Raw genomic sequence first — 16,628 nt, 5'->3', positions numbered from 1 at the left:
GGGGCGGGGGAGGGAGGGTAGCAGGAATTTGCACTTTAACCACCTCTCCTGCAGGAGATTTCTGCCAGTTCCCGCCCTCTGAGAGCCCCGGGGAGCAGGGTGCTGGTTGGGACTCTTTTTTCTTCCTCTCAGCTCTTCTGAGGTGGGAGTAGAGAGCTGGCAGAGAGGCGTCTAGATGGAAACTGGAAAATGAAACTGGAGATCACAGCCTCAAAACCCCAAGTGCTGGGGTTCCTTTTCCACAGGGAGTTCCCTGAGGGAGAAAGGGGGGCATGTTTAGTGAAGGCTATGAGGGTGTGTCCCAGCAGCCTGCCAGTGGCGCATCACCTGCCTCGCTGGCAGCCTGCAGGTGGGGAGGCGCCGCTGCACCAGCTTCCTCTAAGGCCGCCTGGCTTGCTGTCACCCCTAGAAGGGTTTCCTCTTTGGAGAAAACTAATTTCACACTTTAGGTTGAAAAAAAACTTTTCAGAGGTGCTTTAGGAAGGGCCCTGGCTCTCGGTTAGGGTGAAAGCAGTTCATCTGAAAATGTTTCTCAGAATTAGGTATTTCATATCAGCAGCTTCTTGCCCTGCCAGCTGCCTTTACCCCCTGGGCCTGCCAGGCTCCCTCACATGCACATGCAGGACTTCGGCGGGGCATCGAGATGCTTGGGTTTAGCTGAGACTCAAAAATAAACAGCTCCAGCCCTCTCTCCTCCAGCCTCCGCAGCACACACGTGAGCCAGCTCACCAGGCAGAAACACTCAGGGCAACTTGGACACCAGCAGAGAACGTGCATGGAAGCCATTTCAGAAGGGGCTAGACTGCGGGGGAGAGGACAGTGGGGAAGGCACCAAGAACAGTCCCTACCCCTCACCCCAACCATCCCTCCTTCTTCAAGGATCGCTGCCCTAACCCCCAGTCCCATGCATTCCTTAGACCAGGGGTCCTCAAACTACGGCCCGCGGGCCACATGCAAATACAAATATTGTATTTGTTCCCGTTTTGTTTCTTTACTTCAAAATAAGATATGTGCAGTGTGCATAGGAATTTGTTTAAAGTTTTTTTTTTAAACTATAGTCCGGCCCTCCAACGGTCTGAGGGACAATGAACTGGCCCCCTGCTTAAAAAGTTTGAGGACCCCTGCCTTAGACGAAGACCTTGACAGTGCACTTCCATAGCACCCTGTGGTTTCCAGCTGTCTGTGTGATTACTGGCCTAACGTCTGTCTCCATCACTGGAACTACACCTGTGAGGCCCGGCTCCTGGTCCGTGTTGTTCCCTCTTGCATACATTTTGGGACACCCTATGTGCGTGAGGGAGTCCTGAAGAGCCCAAGAGAAGGACAGTGCTCCAGCAAGGGTGTTCCTCAGGGTCCAGACCCCACCCCAGGCCCTCAGACCATCTTCAGTTGAGGATCCTGTGACAGGTGCCCCAGCCCTGCCGCCCACAGTCCGGGGACCCCAGCCGGTGGAATACTTTGGCTGTCCTGGTGTGCACAGGGGTTTAGCAGGGGGAGGGGGGGAGGGGGGCAGTTTACAGGAGAATGAATGAATGGAGTAAATGCAGATCAAGGACAGGACCACGGCATTGTATGCCCAGCGCCGAGTGCTTAACAGACACTCAGTAAATGGATGAACAAATTAATTAATTAACGAGGAGATAGGGCCCAACAGGCTACTGAGGGGAGCATGAGGGGGCATGGGGAGGGGTGTCCTGTGGCACATTCTCTGTGGTCCTGGCTTTGCTCCCCTCTCTGACAGATGGGCTCACGTAGCCTCTTCCTGACAGGCCGGGCCACTTAGCTCCCTGGGCTGCCCAGAAAAGAAAGGCCACATTAGGCCTGTGGGCCAGGAGACAAGCTGAGGAGTGGGGGGCATGAGAGTAATGGAAAACGACAGTGAAGGATGCTGGGGGATGGTCCTCTGGGAGCAGACGTGGACAGGGAAAGCAGCCCTGACCACACACCACCCTTCAGTCTTCTCAGCCTCCCCTTCTTACCTGTAAATGGCATTCGTTCTGGCGCATGTGCCTTGAAAGGCAATGTAACAGAAGAGAATAGGGCAGAATTTGGAGTTGGGCTGCCTAGGATACAATCCCAGCTGTTCATTCACGGGCTACGTGGGCTCCGAGACAATTACTGAGTCTCTCTTTGCCTCATTCTTGCTCTTCTGTGGAATGGGAACGATTATAGCAGATTCTGTGAGCTGATTCCTGTTCCTGACATGTGGTGAGGGCTTAGTCATCATTTGTTGTTATTGCCTTAGCCGGGCCTGTGAGGAGCCAGCAAGATGGCAAATGTGAGCACAGTTGCAGAATCGAACGCACCAAACAAACATGAGGAGAGTATTATTTTGGAAATACCGAAGGCATCGCTTCCCTCCCACGTTTGGGGTGGGGGCAACATTTAATTAACTTATTTAATGTTAAGCTGGAAGATACACCAAAAAGAGATGAAAAACTGAATCATCGACGGTTTGAGCTGTAGGCTGCACCGAAGCAGTGTGGCTGGTGCAGATGGTGAGGGCCTGGGCAGGCCCACTTCCTCCCTGCGTGCCGCCGGTCTTCCTCATACCAGCCGCTTCCCATGGCTGCAGCAAGTGGGGTCAGGAACACTCAGGGTGTGAACGGGGAGGCCTGGGCAGGGGTCGGCAGCCGCAGGGTGAGAACAGAGGTCCTTGCAGGGTCCCGAGGCCGCCTGTGCAGGAACCCTGCCCTCTCTCCCTGCCCAGGCCTGCCTGGGCTTCTCTCTCTCGAGGTTGCAAGGTATTGCACAAAAGGCCTGGTCCCAGCTTGCCGAGAGGCAGGCTGGAGAGGAGAGCGAATCTTTTCTCAAAGGAAATGCAGTTGTGGTTTTGAGACGTTCATTTCACATCTGTGGTCGGCGTTTCCCAGGGTTCTCAGAGGTGAATGCAGGGTCAGCTGGAAGTCGCCAAATAAGGTTCACCAGTGACCTTAGCAACAGTCTTGCTGCCCATTGGCTGCCACTGTTGCCGCCTGCCCATGCCGCTTCCTGAAGACCAGCACTGAAGCTGGGTAGAAGCTCCACACGTGCAGGGATCCACTGCCCCCCTTCACAAATCACTGCCATTTGAAGCAGCCAGAGCTAGGAAGAGAGCTCTGGGCAAAGGTGTCAGGGGAGTAGGACTGCCTGGGTGCCCAAGTTTCAAAGTCCATGTGGCCAGTACCCCGCTGACTGAGTCCTCACAGAGCACCGGATCAGCTCCCTCAGCGTGGGGGCCTGGTTCCAGCTTGCCAAGATGAGGTGCCCCCCACAAGTCCTGGCTGTTCACCTCGGGACTCCGTGGTTCCCATTTCATAGTTCTGCTCATTCCCCTTTGACAGGCACTCTGCTAAGCTCCTTCTACACATTATCTCTTTTACCTCTTTCAATAGCCCTGTGGGTCAGTTAGCCTATTCTACAGATGAGGAAACGGAGGCCAAATAAAGTCAGGGAACTGGTCAATAGTTATACCAGAAAGTAGGGAAGCCACGATTTAAACAGGTCCAGATCCCACACTATTTTTTAAAATATATTTTTTTATTGATTTCAGAGAGGAAGGGAGAGGGAGAGAGAGAGATAGAAACACCAATGATGAGAGAAAATCATTGATTGGCTGCCTCCTGCACGGCCCACACTGGGGACTGAGCCCACAACCCAGGCATGTGCCCTGACCTCCTGGTTCTTGGTTAACCACGAAGGTCACGTAGGCTGGGCCAGATCCCACACTATTAACAGAATGTAATATAGTGTCCGTTACTCAGTGTCTCTGTGCCTCCATGTCTTTGCCTGTGACATGGGGATGTTCATACCTACCTCACAGGTTTGGGGTGAGGACTGCATGAAGTCACTTATATACAGGAACCTAGTGCAAAGTGGCGGTTTGCCCAGTAGCACACCCCAGCACGGTGGGCCTGGCGCCTGCTGGGCATGCTCCCCAGGCAGCCTGCATGTTCCTGTCCCACAGAGTGTGCCGCTGAAACACTGAGGTCTGTGGACCAGACTTCTCTGTGGCCCTTGTATTTGGTTTCCACTTCCTCATTCTCAACTTCCTCCCACCCCCACCCCCACCCCCATCTAACTTCATCACTAAGGGACAGAAGCCAAAGAGGAGCCTGCTACTGAGGGGTCCTAGCCTAGGGGTGCCAGAGGAGGGAGAGGGTGGCTGGGCTACAGGGAAGGGATGAGGTTCTGAGGACAGAGGGTGGGCCAGTCAGGCTGTGGGGGCAGGCATGTCTCATTCTCTCTACTCCAAACAATGACGGTGTGTCACAGCTCTCCTTCCCTGAGAAACATTTTCATAATTAAAAAGTACATAAGTGGCCCTAGCCGGTTGGCTAAGTGGTTGAAAGTGTCAGCCCGCAAATTGAAGGGTCTCGGGTTTGATTCCTAGTCAACGGCACATACCTCGGTTGCAGGTTCGATCTCCAGCCCCGGTAGGATTGCATGCAAGAGGCAACCAGTTGATGTGTTTCTCTCACATTGATCTCTCTCTCTCTCTCTCTCTCTCTCTCTCTCTCTCTCTCTCTCGCTCTCTCTCTCCCTTCTCTCTTTCTCTCTCTCTCTCTCTCTCGCTCTCTCTCTCCCTTCTTCCTTTCTTCCACTCTCCCTAAAGATCAATGGAAAAAATATCCCTGGCAAGGATTTCTTTTAAAAAGTATATAAGTGATCTGGTAAAGATGAAAATACATATACCCTATAACCCAGCAGCCCCACTCCTCAGAATGTTCCTTAACCAAACTCTTACCCTGTGCACCAGATACCCACACAGCACCAGGAGGAGTCCAGATGCTGGCTCATCACCACTGGAGAATACAAATACCATGTGCAATGTTTCTGCAGTGAAAATGAATGAACCACAGCAACTTGCAAAAATGTCATGTGGTATAGAAATACTGTCACAATGATGACTCTCATCAACATTATGGAACACAAAAGAATATGTACATAATTCCTTTCATGAAAAGTTTAACAACTGGCAATCCTGGATGGTATTGTTTAAGGATACATGCAGAAGAGGCAAAATATAAACAACAGAAATTATCACAAAAGTCCATGTAGTCATGACCCCAGGGAGGGTTGGGGGTGCGATTAGGAGTGCACAGGGGTTCACAGTAGGCATTGTTGTATCTCTGGACCTGGTGGTGGTTATACACGTCTTTGCTTCATGTTTTGTACTTATTAAACTGACTGTATGTTCTGTGCATTTTTGTGCATAAGTATTGTTTCACAGTAAGAAGTGCACTCGGTCAGGCCCGGCACTGACCGGTGTGTGAGTGGGCAGGGCAGCAGCAGCCTGCTTTCCGAGCAGCACTCAAGAGTGTCACACTGTTTGCTGAACCACAGCTGTCACTATAGCCAGTGGAGCCTTGGAGGGAACGGAAGACAAGGACTGGTATGAAGTTAGGGGTGGAGGACATCCTTTGACATGTCAGTGCAACCGGCAAAGGTCAATCAGTGTTTGTGGAAACGGGGCTGGAAGACACCATGGTCAAGGCCTGTCTGCACTTGAAGGGATCTGAAGGGGCAGGGGACACATGCCAATGACCGGGCCTGAGACCCAGCCCCCTGTGGCCCCTGTAGAACATTGATTCAGCTGGAGTTCCCATCCCAGGACTCCTCTACAGAGATGCCTGTATTTGTTGATTATCTGCATTATGCCCGGCCCCTTCAGAATACAAAAAAAAAAAAAAAAAGGAAAATAAAAGCCTTCAGCAGTGGCTGGGACAAGATGCATAATAAGGAGTCTCAGGCCACAGGATGAGGCTCCTGACTCTGTCCCTCGGGGAATGGCGTTTTCTAAGCTTGCAAGCTTGTTTTATTCATCCTTGTTCCCCTAGCCTGCAATAAGCCATGGAGGACAGTTAATAAACGTTTGCTATGTGAGCAAGTGTGCAGATTGTGCTGTAGGGAGTAAGGCCTCATCACGTCCTGACAGGCAGCTACCAGGCTCCCTGCTTCTCTGGTTCGTCTCCAGAGAGAGGTTTTCCTCAGGGGGTGCCAGGGCTATCGCCACTGCAGCCCATCAGGGGTTAAGGATGACCCTGGGTTTCCTTCTCCAAGCTAAATTCACCAGTTTCCACGATTGTCTTATAGCCCTCAGCATTCTGGTTATCCAGTCTGGAGGGCAACAAAAGCATCCAGATGTGTTCCGAGCAGACAGAACCATGGATATCGATGGAAAATTAGGGTTCTGTGCTTTGGCAGTCAGTGTATCCGAGTTGCAATGGTGATAGTTTCTGGCAGGGCCTCCAACACCAGAAGAAGGCTTCTGATCATCTTTCTTTGGTGTTTTCACAGCCTTTACACAGATACTTTTAAGACCTATGTAATACTTTCAACAATAAAGATTTTTAAAAGAACACATAAAAATGTAAATAAAATAGTATCTTTTTATTGATTTTAGAGTCGGGGGGAGAGAGCGAGAGAGAGCGAAGCATCCATTAGAGAAAAACATCGATCTGCTGCCTCCTGCATGCACCCCAACCGGAGATTGAGCCCGTGACCCAGGAATGTGCTCTGACTGGGAATTGAACCGACAACCTTTCAGTGCACAGGACAATGCCCAACCAACTGAGTGACACCGGCCAGGGCAACACAGATACTTTACTTATGTAAAACTCCACAAGGTAGCCTTGTCACCAGTGTTATATTTCTCTTCAACTCTCCTGGAGACTCCCTGAGAGCTGGCTTGGGGTAGGCACCCCATAGATGTTAGTTCATATTATTTACTTTGTTGTTTTATCATTTGAATGAACAATCATAAATTCAGGGTCACGAACTGAGCATGTACTCTGTGTCAGGCACTGCTGGTGCTGGAGTATAGCAGTGAACAGAATAGGCCTGTTCCTGCTCCCCAGAGAGCCCAGACTCTGGGAAGACTTGTTGATTGAATAATAAGTGCTGGTTAAATTCATTGTGAACAACACCACTACCACCAGACGTTCACTGGGTGCTCCCTGTATGTTCAACTCAGAACACACTGTCCTTGCCCTCCAGTGCGGGAAGGTGGGAGTTGAGGAAGACACCACCATGAGAATGAAAAACCACTGGACTTGGACTGAACTGACTTACAGATCAAATCCTAGCACTGCCACAAACTCATTATATGACCATGGATGAGTTAACGTGACCTCTCTGAGCCTCAGTTATCAGTGAAATGGGTATAACAATACCTCAGAGACAGGAGAGGATCAGTTAGGGTCACCACATTACATACCTCCAAGGGCATACTGCTCACATTTTAGTTTCTGCAGTTGCTGGTTACCTGAAGTTAAATGACCCGCTCTGTGACCTGAAGTCAACAATAAATGATGGCTATTGTTATGCACAAGTAGAGGAAAGCAGGGGTCACTGCAGGCCAGCAGGCTGCACAGGATTTGGCCAGGCTTTGTTCTTTCCAAGGAAGGGCAGGGCTCTGAGAAGTGCAGACTGATGCAGGCAAATGCCAGGCTGATTTTGAGTTCTCTAGGAACAGAGAAGCTGCTGGGAGCTGAGCATCAGGCAGGGATGAAGGAGATGAAGGTGAATACTTTATCGAGCTGCCAAGGATCCTAGAGAATGTCTTGTCCAGGTCTTGTCTCACAGGCCAACAGAGGCCAGGGAGGGAGAAGAGTGAGTCTCAAGGTCCTGTGGCAAAGACCAGGGCCAGGACCCCCGCCTGTGCAGAACCAACTCAAATGACTCCTCAAGCCCAGCTTGTGGCCCCACAAAAGGAAGTCCCTGGTACTTTTCATTTATACAATTTTTTTTCAGATGGTAAAAGTCATTATAGCATATGGGGCATTTTAAAATTATAGAAATATAAGAAAGGAAATATAATCACCTAACCCCACCACCAAAAGCAATCCCCATTAGTATTCTTATGTATTTCTTCCAGAAGGTATTGCACACAAAGTTAAACATCCTATATTTATTAGATTGGAGTTGTGTTGTGCATAGTTTCATGTTCCACCTTTTCCCTGTAAAACTGGGAGTGTTCTGTGAACAAAGGCGCTATTTTAATGCAAAAAAAAAAAACCTCTAGAAATCTTTTTCCTTAGCAAAAAAAGAAGAAGAAGAAGAAGGTGCAAAGCTACTGTCTGTGGTGGTTGGGAGGACATCCTGCAGGCTGCAGGGTGGCTCCGGCTCACATCCGCTGTGAGCTCTGAGGCAGGGGGTTAGAAAGTCAGGTCTTTCTCTTCTCTCCTGGCCAGGCTGCAGCTGGTGCCTGCCCGGCAGGACAGATGAGTCTGCACTCACCCGTCATTTGCCGACCCGGGATGTGTAACCACTCACTCCATCCAAAGGCATGTGAGGTTGTGACCACGACTGTTTATTAACAGCAGCATCTCAATCTGTGCAGCACAATGTTTTCTCAGGTGTTATTTCACCCAAGACACGCACCCCGTGAGGCAGGTAAGACCAAAGCTGTTATGCTTGTTGTACAGATGGAGAAACTAAGGCTACAAGAAGTCTAGTGGCTTCTTCGAAGTTACACAGCTAATAGGTGACAGAGCAGGCAGATTTGACTGACCTCCAATTTAGTGATTTGTCCTCTCACCTTTTTCCTCTCTAGTCCTCGTATTTCCTGAGGGCAGCTGGATCCCCTTAGTGAGGCCAGGGACTGACAGTGCTGTGTGCCGGAGCCCTGCCCTGGGAGTTGTCAGCCAAGCGCTGCAGGCCCTGGCTGGCTGTGCGGAGTGGCCTGACCTCAGGGCATGACTCAGAGCCAGCACCCTCACAGGTTTGGGGAGTGGGCTCTGGGAGGCAGCCGTTTCCTACAGACACGTCCAGCAGAGCACTGTTCTTGACCTGCCCTGGGCCGCAGAATCTCAGTCCCTCCCAGGACAAAACAGCCTCTCACCGAGGGATGGTGGGGCTCTGTGAGACCCGCTCTAACCAAGGGATGTGGGGCAGCTGCGGCCCCTGGGTGGTTTCTCAGTATTGCTGCTGTACCATCAACTAAGCGGCTTAACACACAGATTTATTATCTTTCAGTTCTGTAGGTCAGAAACCCCAAATAGGTCTTAACAGACTAACGTCACGGTGTCAGTAGGGCTGCATTCCTTTTGGAGGCTCAAGTAGAGAACCTGCTCCATTGCCCTTTCCAGCTGTGGAGGTTGCCTGCATGCCTTGGCTGGTGGCGCCTTCCTCCATCTTCAAAGCCAGCAAGTCAAGGCTAGTCGAGTCTTTCACACAATTCCATCTCTCTGGTTCTGATTCTTCTGGACCAGCCAGATAATCCAGGATAATCTTTGTTTTAAGATTACCTGATTGATTCCATCTGCAATTTTAATACCCGGTTGCCACCTAACATAACATGTTCACAGATTCTATACGTTAGGATGTGGACATTTCTTCTTCTTTTATATTGTTGACACCAATACAGATGTCCCCATCCCACCCTTTGCCCCTATTACCCCTCCCCCTTTGCCTCCCTCCACCCAGCCCCTGCCCCTCCCCCCTTCCCTCTGGCCATCATCACACTGTTGTCTGTGTCTATGGGTTATGCATATATGTTCTTTGGCCAATCACTTCACCTTCGTTCATCCAGTGCCCCCCTCTCCCCTCCCCCCACCCCTCTGACAGCTGTCAGTCTGTCCCATGTATCCATGTCTCTGTTTCTATTTTGTTCATCAGCGTATTTTGTTCACTAGATTGGATGTGGACATATTTATCCCACCATAGACCACTACTCTGCCTACTCCTCTGGGTTATCCAAGGGACCCATCCGCAGGCATAGACAGGGTGTGGGGCCAGACCACAGTCAGGATGTGCCAGCCACTGTGAGAGAGGTCCTGTCTACCCAGGCCCCCTCCCACCTGCCTGCTCCTGACTCAGCGCAGCCTGTCCTGGCTGCCTCTTCTCCCATCTGCTGCTCCCAGTTGGAGGCAGAGAGGAGCTGGGCAGGACACACCAGGAGGTGTGGACAAGGAGGAGGGAGGTGTAAGGCTGGTTGCACCAGGGCTGTAGGAGGCCCTGGGAGGTTGAGCGCTTCCCACCTGGAGACCCTACACTTTCCAAGGACGAGCCTAACCTCTGAGGGCTCAACACAGAATCTAAGGGTCGCTGCAAGGCTAGAGGGCCAGGCAGCTCAGTATTGGAGTCCCTCCACCTCTGCAGGCCTGGTTGTCCTTGATAATCAGATTTCACTTGGCCCCTTCCTTCAGGTGCTGACTGTCTGCCTTGTTCATTCCCGTCCGCCTCTCTTTCCCTGGACTGCTTGGTGAGGGTCTGGGGGCTCTGAGGCCCAGCAAGAGGGCCTGTGGACAGCAAGGAAGGGAGAGGCTGGACAAGGCCTTTGGCCCTCCGAGTAGGGTGACCAACTTGCCCCAGGTTTGTCCAGGACTTTCTCAGTTTTAGCACGGAAGGTTCCACATCCCAGGAGACACCTCGGTCCTGAGCAAGGGCCTTTGCACCTCCTAATCTACTCTAAATTACCTCTGCAGCCTGCACAGCTGGCCCTTTGGACTCTGGGATGCCAACCTCTGCACAGTATCTGGGCACAGAGAAACCTGGGGCTGAGGAAGGGCCCCAAGCCAGGGCCCGGGAAATAGACTCCTGCTTGCGGTGTTCGCAGCAGAGGCATCGCTTGTGGAGCCACGCCTGTGTCTGCCTGGGACAGAGCTCCTAGACATGTGCGCAGGGCTGAAAAATTATATTTGCACCTGAGTCTCTCAAAATGTAACAGCCTGATTACTTCTGGACGGTGTGCTACAGGTGGCTTTAATGTTTCTATTTACTCATCTGTATTTCTTACTCTGTACAACTGAACCATGTTCCTTTTATCTGTGTACATTTTTAATAAAAGAAAGTCACTAATGACCCAACCTTCCATCTCCAGTAGTCCTGCTGAGGGAGCCAGACGGGTTGTGCCTGCTGTATGTCGTGGACACAGTGGCCCTTGTTCTGGGATCTTTAGCCCGGGCTGCTGGTTGGACGAGTCTCTACTGCAGGAGCAGAGCTAGTTACCTTCCTCTGCCCTCCCTGCCTCTCACTCTGCTCCCTGCACCCCTGAGTCCAGCCTAGGTTGTCCCCAGGGAAGGACTCAGAGAAGCCAGGTGGGCAATGGGCAGAGCAGGTGAACAGCTGCTGACTGCAGGGTTTTGCAGGCCCAGGGTTTTGCAAGAGATGCTCTCCAGCGGGGCCTGCCTGAGCACTGTGAGGAGATGCAGGAGATGACTACTTGCCCTGGGGAGCTCTCAGTCTGGCTGGAGAGATTGGGCACCTCCGAGTGGGGAGTAGCAGACAGGAAGGGGACAGGCACTGGATGGTGAGGCTCTGCCTGCTTGGGTTGTCAGATAAGGGAGGGCCTCAGGGCCACAATGCATGTCTCTCAGTATGGCCAGAGGCCAAAACTGGGGTCCTCCCGAGTGACCTGAGGCAGGTTCCCCAAGAGGGGCCAGATGGGCACCTGGGCTGGGAACTCTGGCTGCTGCCAGTTCATGACAGATGGGTGGTGATGAACAGTCACCAGGCTGTTCTGAGTCTTGAGAAGTTGCACATCCCTTCGGGCCCTCCCCTCTGCCCCACCCCACCCCATTCCCCCACCCCCAGAGAATACCAGCCTCCCACACCCACTTGCCCAGCCCTCACCATGGCTCTCAGCACCCTCACATCCAGCTCCTTTCCCCATCCTGGCAAGCCAAGAAGAAGCACTGGGAAAGGAGTCCTCCGTCTGAGCAGTGACAGCCACCTTCCCGTCCCACGGCCAAGGTCAGCAGCCCCCACCCAGTCCACCACTGCACCAGTGTGGCCGATGTGTGTGACAGGACCCCTTGATGTGTTCTTCGTCTCAGAAAAGTCATAGCTCTTCTGGCATAATGACTTCCTCCCTGTCCACCCCAGGTCCCCAAACACCACCACTGTGCCCACAGGGCTCCCTTCTTTCTCAAAGAAGCCTGGCCCACCACCCCCGCCCCAACCCCACCCCAGGACCCATGTGGCCCCCTGAACGGAGATCCTGGCATATCCTCTCACCTCTGTGAGCATAGGTGTGGCTGAGGAGTTGAATGCTGTGGAAGAGCTCGCTGGTCCTGCCCTAATTCCGACTGAGAGGCTGATGGGAAGTGGTGGCAGAACTGAACACCCTGCAGCCACCTGGTTTCCAAGGAAAAGCAGAGGGCAGAAACCAAGAAGGAACCCAGGCCAATGCGAGGCATTTGGCCAGAAACAGAAGTGAGGGCCCCACCCGCCGTCTCAGCTGGGTCTGGAGGACAGGGCTGGGCATGTCTGCTGAAGAAAGCCTGCCAGTGAGTCTGAGCGCCCACCTGATGTGGGGCAGCAACCAGCCAGCTGTCAGAAGTGCTGTTTTCTCAGGGACCAAGAAGCCGGGATTTGAGTCACAGCAGCCACAGAGTGGCTCCAACCACATGGCTGGGAGTTAGGATGCACCCCAAATGGTTCTGGCTGGTACAGTCACCAGAGTCCAGACCTCTGAGGACCCCAGGACCCCACAAGGGTCTGGTTTTGAGCGGAACAGGAGCACATGGCTCAGACAGGCTAGCTGAGAAGTTCTCTTTGATCCCTAGAGCTGAGATAAGGGCTAACAAGCCAGAGTTCCCTGGAGCCGGTTCACAGACTTGTGTGGCTGAGCTGCCCCCTGCACTGAGGCCAAGTCACAAGCGGTCTGTGTCCTACCCTCCTGGGGCCCACGCTCCTCTAAACTGCAGGTGGCCTCCAGGGCATAGGTGGGGCATCCCCCTCCTTGAGAAACAAGACAAACCCTACCCCATTGGGGCCCTGGGGCCTGTAGCAGCAGAGCCAGTCCCCTGGGGTGGGAGAGGTCACGAGTGCCGAAAGCAGGGGCGGGTCCTGCACAGTGTCAGAGCAGCTGTGGCTTTTGCTACCTTCTCTGTGTCTCCAAAGGCTTTCTTGGCATGAGGTGCTAGAGCCCTGCTGCCGGGCAGGCTCTGCCAGTCTTCCTCCCCAGGCCTCAGTTTCCTCCTCTGCAGGCAGCCTGATGTTGTGGAGGCAGTCTGGGTTCTGGGCACAGACAGCTGTGGGTTGGAATCCAGGCCCCATACAGATTAGCTGAGTCATCTTAGGCAAACGCCTTACTCCAGTTGAGCTTTGGCTGGTCTGTGAAGCAGGGGCTGTGGTAGGTGCCGGTGTCATGGTGCATAGGGGGTGCTTTGCACCTTGTCATGGTGAGCCCTGGAGGGCTGTGTTACCATTACCCAGCCAGACTTTGAGGTCCTTTCCAGTGCTGCCTATTTCTGAGCTCATGGAGCTACGTAAGGGACGGTGAGGTGGACGTCTGCCTCTCCTCTCGCTCTGTCCCCATGTCCTTGCTTTATTGCCTTCAGTATTTCCCCAGTTGAAATTAAACTCTGCGTAGACTCTCTAGGCCAGTGATGGCGAACCTATGACACGCGTGTCAGAGGTGACAGGCGAACTCATTTTTTTGGTTGATTTTTCTTTGTTAAATGGCATTTAAGTATATAAAATAAATATCAAAAATATGTCTTTGTTTTACTATGGTTGCAAAGATAAAAAAATTTCTATATGTGACACGGCACCAGAGTTAAGTTAGGGTTTTTCAAAACGCTGACACGCCGAGCTCAAAAGGTTCGCCATCACTGCTCTAGGCCCACCTCACCATGGAGCCTGCAGAAGTGGGGGTTTCTTCTCCAACTCCCCACCCCCAGAAAATCATCAGAAAGGGGTCTTTGGGCAGCTGCCTGGAGTTAAGGAAACCATGTGGCCAACCAGCTCTTCCTTTGTACTGCCTGAGACTTGGCCTCACCAGGGAGTCTTGGCTGACAAAGACAAGTCTTATTCTTCCCAGAACTTTCACTCCTGGAAAAGAGAGTACACCAGCTCCCCCCTCTCCCTCCCCAGGCTCCTGCCCCTGTGACCGACCACTGGTACAAGTGGGGAAAGGTTAGTGCAGTGTTCTGATGAATTTCAGGCATCCTCACCGTGGAGAGTTAGTCCTGCCCAAGTTAAGGAAGGGCGTTGCATCTGACAGACAAAGCTTCCTGGGTGCTCCAACAGGACCCCTCGATCCCCGCTGATACAGGGATTTGAGGGTCTGTGCAAACTGTGAAGGACCAAACGGTTCCAGAGAATGACATCCTGGGTATGACCAGCTCTGCTAGCCAGGGGGCGTCACTCCCAGAGGAAAGGACCCCACCCCAACCAGGCCCTGGGCTTTTCCTAGGACTTCAGTTCTGTCTTTGGCAGTCCCCATCTGAGACTTCCAGAGCGATCTGAGAAAGCCCTTATCCTGCATGTGCTGCACTGAGAGATGTTGGAAACCAATATACTAAGACGGGATAGTTTGCATCTGTATTCCCTAAAGATCTCCTGCCACCCTGAGCCTCTGTATGGCAGTTAGCGTATTAGCCTGTAGCTTTCTTCCTGTTGCCAAGTGGGCGGGATGAATAAACCCGCCCAATTAAAATGACACCTTTGGAGTAAGGCAAGGAAACCCTGTAACTAACCAGAAATGCCTTTGCATATCTGTAGACTTGGCAAGAGTTCTAGCTAGTATGACTGAGCCCATTTTGCCAGATTACCCCATTGAAAAGTGGTTCTTGATGACAATGATATCATCACACCTAAAAATCAGACTTTCCAGTGCCTTCTAGCTCCCTCAGACAAGAGCCTCCACCTTCACTCAGTGCTTGGACTGAAACTCTTAGAATGACCCACAAAAGCATTGGCAGGTCCTTAGAATGACCTTAAATGATTATGTCCCAATTCGGCTCGGATTAAACTGTTGTTCCACTGATGTGGCACCTTTTCACTAATGAGTTACTGTCAGCTGCCATCATCCTTAGGTGAGCAGGCAGACTTTACCGTTTCTCCTGTTGGGCATGGGCTGAGGTCCTTGGTGGGTTGAGGTGGGACAGCTCATGGTGCTGACCCCATCCCACACTCCTCCTCCAGGCCTGGTCCCTAGGACCCAGCTCCATTATTACGAGGAGGGGGTACAGGATATTCTAAGGAGTTGGTCCCAATTGTTTAGGACTCCTGGGATAAGAAGAGCGGGAGGAGCTCAGGACTCCAGCTTGGCTCTGGAGATTGGGTGATGAGTGGAATTCCTCTCCAGTTTTGGTAACTATTTTTGGTGATGAACTTTGACATATTAGAATTTGAGATTTCTCCAGCTACCTGGGGTTCAGCATCCCCACTTCACTAAACTCTCTGTCAGGGATGAGGCTGGAGGACAGAGGAGAGAAGCCAGGGGCGGTTCTGTTTGCTCTGGGTTGCATTTCCTCCCTTCCATCCCTCCTCAGCCCACTCTCCCTGGCTTCACACTGCCCCCAGCCATCCTTATCTGGAAAAGCCACCCACTAAAGGCCTTTGCCAAGCCCCCTTTTAGAAGCCGCAGGAGGCTAGTCACCCCCAATCCATTTTTCCTCTGTAAGGGCTGGGCTCCGGAGCAGCTGGAAAGGTCATTTTATCTATCCCTCTGCCCATAGGTGAAGCTACTCTTGAAAAAACCAGGTGGGTCTTCTGATGGGCAGAGCTTGAAGTTGGGGTCTTTCCAGGCACCCACATACAGAATACCCGCCCCTCCCCACCCCAGCAGGAGGCTATCTGTCACTAACACTGCATGTCCAAGGTCAGAGAACAATATTTCTTGAGCTTGGCAGAGCACGTCAAACTGACCTTTGCCCATGTTCCAAATGTCTCATCTTCTTTCGCTCAGCCTTCCCTTCCCCACCAAGGGCCCACATTCCTTCCAGAGAGCTGGGTCCAAAGAGGGGATCACAGTGCAAGTGGTTTCTAGGACTAAGTATATGGAAGATGTGTCTACAAGGCTTGGTTTCCCTGAGCAACCCCATCCCTGCCATGGCCTTTCCCTAGATCTGTGGTCGGCAAACTGCGGCTCGAGAGCCACAAGCAGCTCTTTGGCCCCTTCAATATGGCTCTTCCACAAAATACCATGTGCGGGTGCATGCGTACAGTGCGATTGAAACTTAGTGGCCCTTGTGCAGAAGTCGGTATTTTGTGGAAGAGCCACACTGAAGGGGTCAAAGAGCCGCACGTGGCTCGTGAGCTGCAGTTTGCCGACCACTGCCCTAGATGAGGCTAATGATGCCAGCAGGCTTCCCTTGGCCAGCCTGCCTACTGCTGGGTACAGTTTATGCCAGAGACTGGGGAGGGAGAGGAGAAAAGCCCATATCCAGACCTCTCACCCTCAGATTTTCCTGTGACTTGGGCCTTATCCGAAGGGTGCTTGGGCATGTGTCAGTGGTTCCCAACCTGTGGTTTTCAGAAACACTGTTCTGATCAATATACCCTGTGGAGGGCCCCCTCCCAGGGAAGGTGCCATGGGCTTGAAGTTCATGTTGACTGAACCCAAGGTGTAGTAGGCACAGCCTTATCTTGGGGGCATATCTAACCAAGAGGTGAGAATGGCTCAGTTGACTCTTCAAAGCCCAGGTGCCGGGAAGGGTTTTTATTATGTAAATCCAGTCAAGCACCGGGAATGAATAGACTCCGGCCAACCCAAGCTCCTGCATCTTGAGTTTTGGTGAAACCTCCCGATATTTGGGGAATTTGGGCTATAAAATAAACACCTGCTTCGGTGCTGGGTGTCTCTGTCTCTCCGCCAGAAGCCCACCCAGACCCAGCTTCTCCCTCTATTTCTGTGTCCAGTCTCTTCATTTCTTTCTCAATCCCAAGCACCTCTACTCAAAGAACCGGTTCGC

General features: G+C 52.1%; 1 long non-coding RNA gene across 1 annotated transcript in view; it reads left to right on the top strand.

Moving 5' to 3' along the window:
• The window catches only part of LOC107182368, a 56,759-nt gene extending 45,868 nt beyond the window's left edge, over positions 1-10,891 (top strand). The window contains exon 4 of the long non-coding RNA XR_001513088.1: positions 10,410-10,891. This is a non-coding gene — a long non-coding RNA (uncharacterized LOC107182368). The remainder of the gene's footprint in view (positions 1-10,409) is intronic.
• The last annotated feature ends 5,737 nt before the right edge of the window (positions 10,892-16,628 follow it).

Source organism: Myotis davidii, unplaced genomic scaffold (assembly GCF_000327345.1).
Source record: "Myotis davidii unplaced genomic scaffold, ASM32734v1 scaffold456, whole genome shotgun sequence".
NCBI lineage: Eukaryota > Metazoa > Chordata > Mammalia > Chiroptera > Vespertilionidae > Myotis > Myotis davidii.
The sequence above is the reverse complement of the archived record's forward strand: the minus strand, read 5'-3'. Positions and strand labels throughout refer to the sequence as shown.